Source organism: Ailuropoda melanoleuca, chromosome 1 (genome assembly GCF_002007445.2).
Source record: "Ailuropoda melanoleuca isolate Jingjing chromosome 1, ASM200744v2, whole genome shotgun sequence".
Classification (NCBI taxonomy): Eukaryota; Metazoa; Chordata; class Mammalia; order Carnivora; family Ursidae; genus Ailuropoda; species Ailuropoda melanoleuca.
In genome coordinates, this window is record NC_048218.1 from 188971569 (window position 1) to 188987352 (window position 15784).

At 41.1% G+C, this 15784-nt stretch overlaps 1 protein-coding gene and 1 pseudogene across 2 annotated transcripts in view; one reads left to right on the forward strand and one right to left on the reverse strand.

The window, feature by feature from the left end:
• SND1 (staphylococcal nuclease and tudor domain containing 1) overlaps window positions 1-15784 on the forward strand; it is a 412648-nt gene that overhangs the window by 187738 nt on the left and 209126 nt on the right. The gene's annotated exons all lie outside the window — the stretch shown is intronic.
• On the reverse strand, window positions 8858-9459 carry LOC105239395 (annotated as a pseudogene).

Consider the following 15784-nt stretch of genomic DNA (forward strand, 5'->3'; position numbering starts at 1 on the left):
TAATGTTTTCACTATTCCTTCCTTTAACGTCCAATTTTGTTATATTATTTAAGTTTTACCATTAGTGAACTTTTATAAAGTCCAGTTACTGTTTCTGATTAACTTTATAGAGTATTTCCCTTTCTGAAAGATTAGAAAGTTACAATGCTACCTTTTTTGGACTTCTCCTTCCTTTTAAAAGTTTTTCTTCTGGAGCACCTGGGTGGCTCAGTCAGTTAAGTGTCCGACTTTCGATTTCAGCTCAGGTCATGATCTCAGGGTCATGAGATTGAGCCTGCCCCGTCATCTGGCTCTGCACTCAGCTGGGAGTCTGCTTGAGATTCTCTCCCTCTCCCTCTGCCCTCCCCCAACCCCCCACACTTTGTCTTCCGCTCTCTCTCAAATAAATAAATAAAAAGTTTTTATTCTATTTCAAGATTTTTTTTTTTAAAGATTTTATTTATTTATTTGACAGAGAGAGAGACAGCCAGTGAGAGAGGGAACACAAGCAGGGGGAGTGGGAGAGGAAGAAGCAGGCTCCCATAAGAGCATGGAGCCCGATGTGGGGCTCGATCCCAGAACCCCGGAATCACGCCCTGAGCTGAAGGCAGACGCTTAACGATTGAGCCACCCAGGCGCCCCTATTTCAAGATTTATTACATTACTCCTCTGTCAGTGTAATTGTCTTCTAAGCTTTGCTTGTAAGTTTAACCCAAAAGCTTACCCTCCACTCCCACCCCATAGCAGTTCTGAGTTACCATTGGACCAAGTAGTAGAGTGAGAGTGGTAGAGTGAGAAGACCTACAGAAGAAGAAATCCTATGTCGTTTTATCCCCAGAGAAATGTTAATTCTCTGTGTGTTTCTCTCTATGTGTGTGTCTGTCTCTTTCTCCATTTTGTACTTCTTTTTTTATTTTTGTTTTGTTGTTGTTTCTTAAGTGGGAGCCCAGCTTGGGGCTTGAACTCACGACTCTGAGATCAAGACCTGAGCTGAGATCAAGAGTCAGATGCTTAGGGGTGCCTGGGTGGCGCAGTCGTTAAGCGTTTGCGTTCGGCTCAGGGTGTGATCCTGGTGTTCTGGGATCGAGCCCCACATCAGGCTCCTCTGCTAGGAGCCTGCGTCTTCCTCTCCCACTCCCCCTGCTCGTGTTCCCTCTCTCGCTGGCTGTCTCTCTGTGTCAAATAAATAAATAAATAAAGTCTTTAAAAAAAAAAAAAGTCAGATGCTTAACCAGCTAAGCCACCCAGGTGCGCCCATTTTGTACTGCTTCACATGCACTGGCCACATGTATCTCAGCTCATTCTTTTTGTGGTATTTCCTTTCGATTTGGTGAAGAACCTTGATTTTACATGTGTAGGTGGTAAAGCTTCTGAATTGCTGCATGTCTGAAAATGTCTTCATTTTGCCTATATTCTTGATTGTTAGTTTCTCTATGAAATTGTAGCTTCAAAATTATTTCCCCAAGAACTGTGAAGTCATGTTGTTCTAGTGCTTCACCAGTCATGAGAATTCGATCTCCATTCCTTTAATTTCCATTTTGTTTTCTGGCTCTGGAAGATTTTACAATTTTCTGTTTATCTTTGGTTTTCTGAAAATTTATTAAAATATTTCTAGGTGTGTCCTTTTTTGCTGCATACTCAAAGGGCCAAACACTCATGTCTTCAACTTTGAGATTTTTTTCTATTACTTCTTGAATTATTTTCTTTCTCTTTTGCCTCTGACTCTACAAATTCTGTCAGTATTGTATCTTACGCTTCATATCTCTGTAAATTTTCTTCCAAGTCTTCCTTTGCATTTTTGTTCTACATACAAGGAGCTGTCTTCAGCTTTATCTTTCAGCTTGCTTCACCCCAGCCGGCCATGCACATTGAGTCATCTCCGTTCATTCTCACTCTCTTATTCATTCGTCTCATTAGTTCATTTATCAAGTAGTTATAAAATGCCTGGTGTGTACTAAGCACTGTGTTAAGCATCAGGAATGTATTGGTAGTTCTAAAACAATTATTTCTTCTGCTATGAAATTTACAGAGATTATTCTCTTAATCTAGCCCATTTTTAATTGTTTTTTATTTCAGTGCTCATATTTAAATTTTTTGTTCAAGTGTTTTAATAGCATCCTGTTTCTACTCCACGAATACAATACTTTGTCTGAGAATAGTATTTTAAGATTTAAAAACCCTCTTCCATTGAATTATCCCCCATGACTAAATGTTCTGTTTATTCTTTCTTTCATAAATCCTCAAAAATTTGGGAACTTTGATTTATATGTGTGAAGGAAGGGCCAGATGGGGGTTGCCTTGGTGTCCCTCTGTAATTGTTTATGCCTGCTTCCCCAAGATATCTGTCATGAAAGGGCATAGGTGAACAGGAAGTATCAGAGGCAGGCTTCCTTGTGGGGTGCCTGAAAATGTTTGGACCTGGAACATAGAGGAAGCAGACAGATTTCAGACCCCACTAAAACTGTCTAGGCAAAGGCAGCATTCCTTGGCTGGTAACGAGCTTACGTGTACTTCACTGGGGTGGGATGAGAAGGGGATGTGATGTGTTTGTCTGACTCAGTCTCAAATGCTGTGCCTCTGTGTTTCTTACAGGCTCTAACCGCCATCTAAGGTCCTTCCCCGGTTAAGTCACCTACCTTCTGTTCTTTAACCATGAATTGTCCTGTACATGACCTTGGTAATCTGGGGAATCTCGCTGGCGTAATGTTGAAGTTGTATTGGTTTAGAAACGATGTTCCCAGATACTTTAAAATATTGAATTGATAAGTAAGCCTTCTTCCAATTAAAGTTAGAGCTTTAGCAATAGAGAGACTTAGAAAAAGAAAAAGAATGTAAAGTTGAAAAATCTACCGCAGCAATTTCTTTTGTGTAAGTCATGACTCCTTAAGTGTCTTTATGCTTCCTGCTTGCTTAACTTCGGTAGCACCCTGCTAGGGTAGTTGAAAAAGCTGTGAAGACACTTCCTCCAGTATTTAAACAGTGGATTAATGAAGAAGGCTATAGCCTGAGTCGGATTTTATATTTTGATTAAAATTGTCTCTAGTAAAAACAAAGCCCTTCTAGAAGGAGGAGGAAGCATGGGAGCCCTGTGATTTATGGCTCCTCTGCCAGTAGAGATTTAACTGTACCCCTGTTTTTAGTAGGGTGGTTTTTGCTAGTACTTGGGCTAGAAAGTTTCATGGGTTTAAGTAGTCTACCCATAATCCAGTTTTTCTTCTCAAGCCCTGTTTGTTTAGAGGTTTCGGGTGGTTTTGTAGAATGTGAACTTAGGAACATAACATAGTATGTGATATAAGAAATGCCTGTGCTTGCTGGTAGATTCTTTCTTGGGTATTTGCCAAGGGTCAAAACCCTGTGCTCTTAATAACTTTGTGGGAATCATAGGGACAGGAAAGAGGCTGGGTGATCCAGCTCTTTTGAATGTGGGTCCTGATTAATTGCTCAAATGATGTTCCCAAAACCTACCCACTGTGGTGCTTTGTATTTTGTCAATAAAGGCCATTGAGGCACTGCCAGTTCTCCACCAATCAGATCCCATCTGCTTTCTGTCTTTCAGGATTTGTGCAAGCTTTCTGGTATGCTGTTAACACACTTTTTTGTTTTCTACCACCATTAGGGCTCTATTCTTGTCCATATCTGTCTTTTCTGTCATTTCAGTGGGACCTTGTAAAGGATGTCATGTGGACATAAGTTCTCAGTCTGCCATTCTGACCTCCCTCAAGCATTCTTTCTTTATTCTTCTGGATAATGCAATTGATGTGGTAAGGAAAGGGGACATTTGACATGGTTACCAATAAGCAAAAATTCTGTGTCTTTTATATGTCATTTCTCAGCACCTTTCTCTTTACAATTCCTGTGACCAGCATAGTACAAAGTGGTAAGGTAAATAGGAATGGAGTTTTTGTAGATTCTGCTATCTCCCAGTCATGGTGCTGCCTTACCGGGGATTTGCTCCAGTTCATACTGAGTGAATTGATTTTTTTTTTTTTAAGTAATAAAAAATTGCATATGCAACTAATGAATCCCTGAACACTACATCAAAAACTAATGATGTACTATATGTTGGCTAATTGGACATAATAAAAATAAATAAATAAATAAAACCACAAAAAATGATAAAGTTTTCAAAGGTCTAGGAAATAAAGGGAAATTATCCATTGTTTAATCATGCTAATATAATAGATTTTATGTGGAGGATATTCCTTTTGAGTACTGGTTATTTCTTGACAGTTGAATCTAGGAACAGGAAAACTGACTACTTGGCCTAGTGTTGACATGAAGTCTAAAGCAAGTTGTTGGGTGTCTGGCTGTTGATAAAAGTAGGCTTTAGAGATGAACAGACGTGAAGTAAAACCTCAGCCCTGCTTCTGGATAGCTGTGCAATCTTGGGCCTTAGTTTTTTCTTATGTAATTTGGATATAATAATCCCACACCTCATCCGGTGGTTGTGAGGATTAAATATGCTGATGCATTTAAGTGTTCAGCATGTTTACTAAGACCTGACAGTCAAGTTCACGTATATCAGCTCCAAGCCTCTGAACTCGACTGGTCACCATTGATGTAATTTCATATTTAGGGGCTTCTGTCCTCTCTCTCTCTCTTTTTAAAGTTTATTATTTATTTGAATAATCTCTGTACCCAATGTGGGGCTTGAACTCATGACCCCAAGTTCGAGAATTGTATGCTCTATTGACTGAGCCAGCCAGGCACCCCCTGTCCTTTCTTTCTTTGTCTTCTCTTGCACAGTTCTGGCTTTTTTTTTTTTTTTCCACTCAAACTTCTTTTTTTTTCTTAAGGATTTTTCTTGAATGTTTTTACATTTCATCCTCTTCTCAGTCTTCACACTCTTCCTGGCCAAGCTAATCCACCGATAAATTGCTGCCTCACAGAGTATTCTAAGTATTAGCTTAAATAAGATGTAGGAAATACCTGATACGTAGTAGTTGCCGCAGGTTAGTTAAAAAACAAAACAAAATGCCTCATTGGATTATGGCTTAGATTTTGTAGCAGTCCATTTTTTTAAAAGATTTATTTATATATGAGAGAAAGAGAGGTAGGGAGGGGCAGAGGGAGAGAGAGACAAGCAGATGCCCCGTAAACCAGGGAGCTTGATGTAGGGCTTGATCCCAGTACCCCAAGATCATGACGTGAGCTGAAATCAGGAGTCAGATACTCAACCAACTGACCCACCCAGGCGCCCCTTTAGTAGTCCTTTTTTATTTCCATTCCAGGCCCTTCAGTTGGATTTACCTCTTTTCTCACTTTTTAAAAATTACCAGGATGGCTAACTTATATCCATTTTTCCTCTAAGTCTTTTTTTTTTTTTTTTGGATTTTATTTATTTATTTGACAGAGCACAAGCAGAGGAGGTGGCAGGCAGAGGGAGAGAGGGAGGCAAGCTCCCTACTGAGCAGAGAACCCAACGCAGAGCTTGATCCCAGGACCCTGGGATCATGACCTGAGCCAAAGGCAGACACTGAACCGACTGAGCCACCCAGGTGCTCTCCTCTAAATCTTAAATGTAGACTATGTTAATACAGTAATGATTGATAAGTACTTACATAAAGGTGCAAGTGGTATTCGTAAGTAAGTTTTCATGTTTCAAGAAGTTTAACGCACATACAGTTTATCCCTTAATAAAAGGAATTTATTGAAAACGTCTTGGGGTGCCTCTGTAGCTCAGTTGGTTAAGCATCTGACTCTTGATCTCTGCTCAGGTCTTGATCTCAGGATCCTGCGTTCAAGCCCCATATGGGGCTCCACACTAGGCCTGGAGCCTACTTAAAAAAAATCTTTCAGGGCAAGAGGTGTGCTAGCAAGCAGCCTATCTGGATATAGTGCCATAGCTAGTGATCTACCTGTCTACATATCTGAAGTGGTTGAAGAGGCAGAGGGCTACTAATCTTAGGTGTTCTAGGAAGTGCTTTTCTGTGCCGCCGCACCTGAATAGTTCTACTGAAAGTTGTATTTTGTGGAACTTACTGAATGACCCTCTCTGTTGTGATGCCCTTGTGAATTTTTGTGCCATCAGTAAAAATGTGTTTATAAGTGGAACTTGGAGAGAGGAAATAGTTGGACCTTTGAAGTCAATGTGTATGATAGAATTTGGAGATGTTTAATAACAGCATAAACTTCCCAACAGGTAAAGGAAACTTGGGACTGTCTTCTATCAAGTTGCTAGTGTGGGTTTTACGTGGAGCTTTTAGATTTCTGATATATCTGCTTACATATCAACTATGACTCAGCAGACTATTGCCTTAATGTGAGCTCCTATTGTGTTAAAATTGTGATTTATAAACCATCATATATTAGGTCAACAGCAAGGGGAATTATGTTATACTTCTTAGACCATCTCTTCTTCACCAACCTCCTCCTCCTCCCCGATCATGCTGGCAGTGATTGCAAAATCACTTTTTTTCTTTAAGGAGCAGCTATACAGAGCATTTATTCTTGTCACCACTTCCTCAACAACCTCCCTCTGAAACTGTTCCTTCACTTGTCACTTAGCACAGCCTGTGGCTGTGGAGTGATCAGACCATTGAGTGAGGGTTGACCACAGAAGCTCTCTAGTGGCTTACTGTGTTTCAGCCAGGAACCAGAATATCCCTGCCTTCCCCAATGAGTAGGAGAGAAGAAGAAATTTCAAAATCCTTAGCCTTTTTGTGGGGCTCATTTGTTGCTTATACTAGAGCTAAGAATCATCTAGTGAAAAAGTATTAAGTCTTCGAAGTCGTAGAGAAAAATGTTGACCCCCAGAAGACAACTTGGTTTTGACATAGTTTTATAAGCAGACTCATTTCTAGAGCTTTTACTTGCAGAGATTCTGAAGGCAGGTAAGTCTAAAGCAGTTACATATTCTAAACCACAGCCACACTGATATTGGGCTTGGTCCAGTTGCTTATGGATGCCAGGGAATAAAAACACCACTCTCCTGTTCCTGGGGTGCCCGCTGGCTGGGTTGTGGACTGTAAATTGTAACAGGACTGGCAGTGGAATTCTTTACTGGGCCCTTTTTTTCTTTCTGACCCATAGGACAAAGCTTCTCTTGAGCTTCCACCCTAAGAAGCAACCTGTGCCAAGATAATTTTCTTCTAACTTCTCTAGAATGATTGGGTTTGCTAAAAGAGTGTAGAGTTACTCTTCCACTTGATAGTGACATGGTACTTCTCAGAGCAGGATGACAACCTTCCAGAACCTAGAGTGTTATTTTGACTTCTTCCTCTAAACAACGCATTGTTTATGTATCTCAATGTTTGCATCAACTAGAGGACTTGAAAATGACTCTCTGGGGCTACCTCATGCCCGTTTTGGTCTTTACTAGAACTCTGCGATTTGGCTGGTTCTACTTTCACTGTCAGAGCAGATCATTCCAGATGCCATTATATAATTTTCTGTCTTGGGGTGTGTGTTTGTGTGGGCGGGTGGTTTTGTTTTGTTTTTAAGTGGTGTTTAATGTCAGGCTAATAATAAACTGGGTACGTAGGCCTGGTTTTGTCATAATGGCCACGAGTTTGCTTATTTGTCCCTTATTCGCCTGAGAGGCGGAGAACTCCCCCTCCCCAAGTGATGCCTGCATTTTGGAGGGGGCTCATCACAGCTGCCTAGAAAATGCCACATGGCAACTGGCAGTTCTGTTCTGAAGAGACAAAGATGAGGAATCTGAGGAATCTTCTCTCTGGTTGCTCTCACAACCTATCACTTGTCTTCCTGTGACCTAAACTGAACCAATAGGAATGAATTTTCTGTTCCCTGAACCAGTTCCAAAAATTGGCCTGTGCTTACCAACAATTCTTAGGTTCTTATTCTTTGGGGAGTACCAGGTTCTTTAACACATTTAGGATTCTGGGGGCCTTAGGTTGTGTTAGGTCATTCTTGGGCCCTTGAAATTCGGAAAAAGAGAATATATTACTTGAACTTTTCTGTCTGGGTTCTTTTCCTCAAAATTACATGATAGAACCACCTGGGGCATTTAAAAAAAAATAGTGGTGCCCCATATTTAAAATCTAGGTACCGTATTTGTTCCTTTTTTTTTTTAAAGATTTTATTTATTTGAGAGAACAAGCATGAAGGGGGAGCAAGCATGAGTGGGGTGGGGGAAGGAGAAGGAAAAGCAGACTCCGTTCTGAGCCAGGGAGCCTGATGCAGGGCTCCATCCCAGGATCTGACCTGAGCTGAAGGCAGACGCTTGACCAACTGAGCCACCCAGGTGCTGCCCCCCTTCCGCATTTGTTCTTTTCGAAATACTGTTCTTCACCCTTCGACATTCTGGGTTTATTGGCCTGGCATGGGGCCTGGCATTAGTGTTCTGAATGGTGATTCTAATGTGCAGCTCCAAAACCAACATTTTTTATTCTCAGATAAGTATAGATATAGGTAATAGGAAGAATAAAAGAAACTTGACAAATGCATCTTTTCTCAGATCAGTTTGGTGCCTAAGCATAGCCTTTTACCTCCACTAATTTCTGTCGTACCAACTCTGTTTAGAATAAGTACAGAATGGCAGAGCAGTGAAGGGGCTAAAGGGGTAATGGTTATTTCTAGCTCTGCCTCCAGCATGTGGCATGACCTTAGTAAGTCATTCACCCGTCCCCTTTTCCTAAGGCCCTTATCTGGCCTTTGTTGAAGAAGAAAGTAACAAACAGTATTGCTAATATTCTTTAATCTCTTAGTAGCTCTTTTTAGTAATCTAAAGTTTCTTTAAACCTCTTCTCAGGTTCTTAAGAAAGAATTTTAACTAGGGGTGTGTTCAGGGGTGAGAGAAGTAGTAGCAGTGAAACCAGTTTTCCCATTGGCTTTAAAGTCTAGCCATGGATCTTTTTTTTTTCCCAGAACAATTAAACATCTTTATTACATGACTGAAGACAGAAGGGAGGAAGATTTATTTGCCTTTCCGGGCTTTGATTTTCCTCAGATAGAACCCTAGCTCCTTGCCCTCTAGCTGGTAGCAATCTGCTTGGCCACACGGGCCTGGTCTTGAAGCAATACAGGCATGAAGCTTGCCTTGCTGGAACTGCTCCTCTGGAAGACTGCTCATCTTGGCATTATTTTTCCTTTCATCATATTTCTTAATTTTCCTTGATATTTTTTGTTTCAAATGCCTTCCTCCTCGGGAGTCGGCTTTGGCCCCGTTCTTGCGGCCCAGGGACCACTGTCAGTAAGGTGTGCCATCAGTGAGCACGATGCAGTTCTTCACCAGGGTCTTGGTGCTGACCAGTTTGTCAGCGGATGCATTGTAGACGGCATTGATACTCCTTGTTTTGCAGGGTTCAACACTCAGAGCCACAGGAGAAGTTCCCCATGTCCAGCCTCAAGGCACAGTACTTCTTATTGCCTCCCCGAACGTGGAGTGTGTGTATGTGGTGGGGCCAGTCTTACTATTGGCAGCGGGCTGTCCCAGCTCACACTTCTCTTCTTATGGTGGGACTTCCTCTTGCCCCTGGTCTTGTGGCAACTTGTGTTGGCTGCAAAAGAGCTAACCATGCATTTTTCCTTTTATGTATCCCTCCCTCCCCAGGATTTCGATCATAAACACTATATTTAGTTGGAAGTCTGTGGATTTGCAGAATCAGACTTTACCCAAGTAGTTAACTCTTAGTTACCACTGCCAGTTTACTTAGTGGCCTCATTACCGTTTACCACTGACATGACCTGAAGTTAAATTGTTTACCTGAGTAACAAGGTGCAAACATCGGAAAGAGCTTCAAATTTATTTATTTTTTTAAGATTTTATTTATTTATTTGACAGAGCACGCGTGGGCACAAGCAGGGGGAGTGGGAGAGGGAGAAACAGACTCCCAGCTAAGCAGGGAGCCCAATGCAGGGCTCGATTCCCAGACCCTGGGATCGTGACCTGAGCTGAAGGCAGACGCTTAACGCACTGAGCCACCCAGTGCCCCAAGAGCTTCGAATTTAGACCTCTAATACTCCTTTTACCTCTATCTATAATTATCAGATTCATAGATTTTCATCTAGTTGGCAACTGTTTGTGTTGTTGTTGTTTTTAATTTTCTCCTTAAGAGGAAGTCTTTGGCAGTAGAAGGTATTGTTAATGTTTTTGTTGTTGGTAGTGTTGTTGCTAACTAACCTAAACTGTATCTTTTAAATACTTTTGGGGACCAAAGAAATTGAAGTATAATCTATTTATTTGTTAGACTCGATAAATGCTAGATGTAGGGTTTTTAAAGATTCAAGTCGATAGTTAAATATTTAAGAAGCCCTTGAGTTAATTGTTTTCTTTTTTGGGGGTGTAGATTGGTGCATCTGAAATTAAGGATGTGTGTTTTGATGATTGAGGCATAATTATTTGGCAGCCTTTAATCTAAACTAATATCCTCAAGTGATTTGCTATATTATCCTGTTACCCTTCTAGATACAACCACATTTATGACCCTGGCTGTTTTCTTTCATACCTTTCTATTTTTATAAACAAGACTTATATTCAGCTGGTATATACAAGTATGACAAACTAGTCAGTGCCGTATGTTAAATATTTTGAATATTATCTGATTATAACACATAAGAATTTGCATTATATCACCTGGTCTTAGAGAATCCTTCAAGACTTGTTTTCAGGGAGAGATGTCAGTCTTGTCTCACAGTAGCTTGGCAGAGAGGGGGAGAGTCGAGAACAAGAAGTATTCCTATTTTGGTTCCAGTTGTTTGAATTGGAACTGTTTTCATGACCTTGCCTGTACTGATGAGCTTTGTGTGTTGAGAGGGTATGGTTGCAAGTCCTTGCCTAGAAAGGGATTCTCTCAGCCTGAGCATCTGCTTGGTGGCGTTTTCTAACTAGTGCACTGCCCCAGGATAGAACCATAACAAGTAAGTAGAAGGCTCTGGAGGCTCTGTTTTTCTCAGTCAGAAACTTACGGAAATGGGAGTAGGTATAGGTAGGTCAGAGCCTTGCCCACCTGAGCCAGTCCCATGTTTTTTACCATGTTTAATCTTTAGAGTATCTGTTGAGGGCTTTTGTTTTTCATATTGATAGGTTATGTCCAACAATAAGACGGTACTCATTGTGAATGAGAAGATAATTCATTGGTATCGGCTCACACCCTCTCTCTGACTGTAATCAGAATGTGGTTATTCTAGAATTTTTCTAGATTAAACTTGTTTCCTGGGCATAAAGTGTTAACAGCACCTCCCCCTTAACACACACACACACCCTGCACTCAAAATTTTAAAAAAAGAAGTAAAATCTGGCCAGAGTCAGGACTCCTTTTTCCATCTTACTGTCTTTAGGAAGTTATTTACCTCCAAATTCTGTTCCCTGTGATTTTGAGATAATAATTTCCTATCCATGACATAACTTATATGTTACCCACTCTCTCTTTCTCCTGTAATAACAAAATTGCTGTGATAGCCATCCAATCAGTTTTTTAAAAAATCAGGTAATTCATTTCTAAATTGGAACTTGTTTCTTTCTAATCAGCCTTGTAATATATTACAGCCCTCACTCAGCATTGGCTACAGAAGTGATTTAATGCTGGGTTTTAATGACTCCTTCATTAATCCTGGTATTCTGGGATTTATCACTCACTGGCCTTTGACCACTGGAAATGATGAAAACTTTGATTTCATGCATATTGGATAACACTGGCCTGTTGCCTCTAGAGCCGTGAATCTTGCCTCTGCAGTGGCGTGTGTGATTGAGAGTGCTGCGGATGGATGGCTGCTCTCCCAGGCCACGTGCTGCTGCCGAAGGGGTGAACACAATGTCTTTATCAGCTCAGGGTGACCTCTTCCCAGGCCCGCTGGATTCGAAGTAGGTGTCTGCTGTGATAGCTTCATCTCCTGGACAGAGCTTGTGAAGTCTGGCTCACCTTTTCAGCTGTTTCCTGAAAAAAATGCTTGCATTGAGAACGTGTATCTTCATGGCTGCACATAGAACATTTTTTTTCTTCTAGTAAAATAGATTTTATAGTAGGGAAACATGTTTAGGACTATCTAGTCCACCTCCCTCATCTTATGAATAAGGTGGCTGAGTGCAGAAGGAATAACGCAACTAGGCCAGTGTCAGTGATAATGAAAACCAACAAGAGTGATCACCAGCACACAACGCTTACTATTTGCCAGGCAGAATCTAAGTATAGTCTTTTGTTTCTTGCTCACAACAGCTTCCTGAGGTGACATTCATCCCGCTGCAAGTCCAGTTTTCCATGTGACTTTTCTCTGTACTGCCTGCCTCTGCCACCACAGAAATGATGGTGTTGATTGCTTTCCTTGCTCTTAATGGCAGCATTGTGAGCATTGTGAGTGTTCCTTGGAAGAGAGGGGCTAATTTATGTCTATAGAGTCTTGTGGCTGGAGCATAATACCCTCAGTGAATGCCAGGTGCGGGCCTCCCCTGCCCACCAGTGATCAGAAGAGAGGAAATCTTCCTACTTTGAGTCTTCACAGAGGCTCATGGATTATTGAGTGCTTCCTCAGTTAATTTTTTTTAATTTACTTTTTAAGATTTATTAGAGTGTGTAAGCAAGCATGTGCTAGTGGCTGGCAGGGGTGGGGTGGTGGGCAGAGGGAGAGGGGGAGGGTCTTAAGCAGACTCCAGGCTGAGTGTAGAGCCTGACACAGGACTTGATCGCACAACCCTGAGACCACGACCTAAGCCAAAACCAAGAGTCAGCTGTTCAACTGACTGTGCCACCCAGGCACCCCAGTTAGTTTAGTTTGAACACATCAGTGAGCTTGTTAAAACCTCAGGCAGTGCTACATGAAGATCACATTGCAGAATCATTAAAAATGAGCCAAGTTTTTTTTACACAGTGTAACACTTATTCTGGGGAGTATGTCTCCCTGACTGCAAGTGCTGGGTGTCCTAGGAAAGTGACCTTTTATCTATTCTATTCTATTCTATTCTATTCTATTCTATTCTATTTATTTTATTTGTTTTCTATTTTTTAAGCAGTCTCCACATCCATTGTGAGGCTTGAACTCGTAGCCCTGAGATCAAGAGAGTTGCATGCTCTATGACCAAGCCAGCCAGGTGCCCCAGGAAGTCACCTATTAAAGTTCTCCTTAAAAAGCAGTACTCTAAGGCAGGAGTGACAAATCTTTTCTGTAAAGGACCAGATAGTAAATAGTTCAGCTTTGAAAGCCATTTGGTCTTATTCCAACTATTCGACTCTGCCTTTGCTGCCATAGACAATATGCAAACAAATGGACGTGGCTATGTTCCAATAAAACTTTAATTAAAAACAGACTATGAGCCTGGAATCCCAGTTCTAGGGACTCACGCTGTGGAGCAATGAATGGACACCTATAGAACAAGTGATGAAACCAGCCATCCAAATGTTATGAAAATGAATACTTGTGACTTAAGGAAAGTATTTCTGATAGTGGCATTATATGTGGATTCCAAAACAGTTATGCGTAAACGTTTTGGGAGAAGTTGAAATTAAACGATCTTAGAAAGTGGCTCTGATGATGGTGTACATTGTGTGTTGCATACACATGTAGAGAGTGTAGCTTGAGGGCAACTGTTTCTGAAATGTAGTGTGTTAAAAAATACCTCTAGATTAATGTTTTAAATAAATATTTAATGATTTCACTTATATCCAAAGAGTTATATATTCATTGAACAAGAAAATCTTCCCACACCCCTCCTCTCCCCGCCCCCCCTCCGGAAACCTGGTATCCCTTTATGTGCAAGTGCATTTCTTGTAATATTTTCTCTTGACCCTGGAAGCTCACTTTCTGAGGAAATGCTGGTTTTGGAAATTATTTTCAGTACATTCTGATGGCTTTTCACTTCCTTCCAGTTGAACTGTCTCTGTACTGGTCACTGGTGATAGGACAATTCACTTCCTCTTTTCGGTGCCACAGGCAGCTGTCCATTCTACTACTTATTGATTGTGCTCTTCTAGCTATTTGGTCCTGTGAACATGTCCTTGATTTTCTAGGTGTCTGATTCCCATTTTTTGTTTAATGCTACCCTCGGTCTGTCTAGAACACCTGAATCTGTAAAAACAGCAGAGTCTTTCCTGTTAATATTGCATTGCTACCCATTTAATTTTCTGGTTTCTTTCTTTTCACCTTTCTCGCTTTGTTGGGAGGCCCCAGATCAGCCCTGACTTAACCCTTTGTCTTCCCTTTTGAAATTTTCAATCCGATCTAAATCAAGGAGGCTCTGCCCTGCACAGTAGTTTTGCCAGTCTCTTAGAGACAGATTTTCTTTCTGTTCAACATGTCCCTTTTCAGATGCATCTGGAATAACAGCTGTATTCCCACTCCTGAATAAAATATTTTAGGAAAGTGTCTCATGGTAGAGCACCTGAACTTTTAGGCAGGATTGGGGGTAAACTCCAGACCAGATCCATCCCCAGCAGGGTGGGAGGACCAGTTTTTATAGGGTGGAGATAAGACCACGTGAGACCAATGAGGATATGACTCCACTGGTGTTGTAAGAGCGCCATTTGTATCAATTAAATGTAAGGGATTAGATAATCTGTCATTATGCTAATTCTGGGGAACAGATGGTGGAGAGTTCTGCATCTCAACAGCAGTATTCACCATGGGGGAAATTAGCTTGCACCCAGATCAGCAGTCAGGCAGGAATTCCATTGAGAGAGAGACACTACTGGTGATTACATTAGTGTGTCCCTCTAAGGACATCCGCACATGTGCTGGCTTTCTTAAATTTCTCTAGAGTTTACATATTCTTGCCCATTGCCCTTTCTAAGTTACCAGACCTCTTTGCTCCTATCTATAAAGAATTGGAGGTGGTTTCTCTCCATTTGGTTAATTTAGGAAGATGAAGTTTAGAAGTAGGTTAGGTAAATGTGGCTCAAAGCAGTAGCATATTGCATATTTCTTCTGAGAAAAGATGCCATACAGCTATTGAAAACATTGTTGATTGTCTTTAGAACTTAGAGATGAAATGAGAAGCAGGAAAATGGATATGCTCTTTCTAAGTGACATACCTTGCCTTTGATATATATGTATTTAAGAGATATAATTAAGTCCTTTGGCTTCACATTCTTGAAGGGTCGGTCTTGATCCTGTTATTTTGTTTCTGTGAGTGGCTTTCCGTCATTATTTTGTTAATGCAGAGCTTCACCTATCCCCTGAATGGTGATGATTATCAACTCTATTTTTCTTTGCTTATCCCTCCTAACTTACCATATTCCTGCTTTCCGTTACCATTTGTATGTCCGCCTCTCATCTCAAAGCTAATATGTTTAATATAATGTTGACTAAAAATGGTGACTTTTAGACTTGTGTGCCCTGGAATCCCTGTGTAGCTTATTCAAAAGCACCCCAGGCAGTGGAGTGGACTCCATTTTTGTAGTGCTCACTAACTGATTTTATTCCTTTTCATATAAGTCTGTGACGTAGTGCCTTGGATAGACGCCAAGATTCTAGAATAGGATCATTTTGAAGAATTGTCCAGGTTGATCAGATAGCTGTCAGAATTGATCACTGCTCATACAGGGTATAGTTCCAGATGTGCTTTAAATAGGCATGGTCATTGAGGTTTAATGGGTCGGTAAATTGGATTATGCTCCATCATTCAAGAAGCAGAGCAAACATTTTGGACTGGGATGCCTAAAAGTCGGGGGCAAGGCAGGGACAAGCCATCCATATCTTTAGTTCCCACCAGGAGCTGAAATAACTGAGGATGTTTGATCCTGCCTTGGTGACTCTGGAGGTCTTTGGGAGAAGCAGTTTCATTAGGAAGGGGTGGTGGATTCGTTGATATGTTAACAAATTCCCTTATCGGTCCTTCCCTGTTAACTTTTGCCATCCTTCCACTCCATGTACTTCACAACTCAGACCTCAGTGAATTCAGTAGCCTGCTCCATAA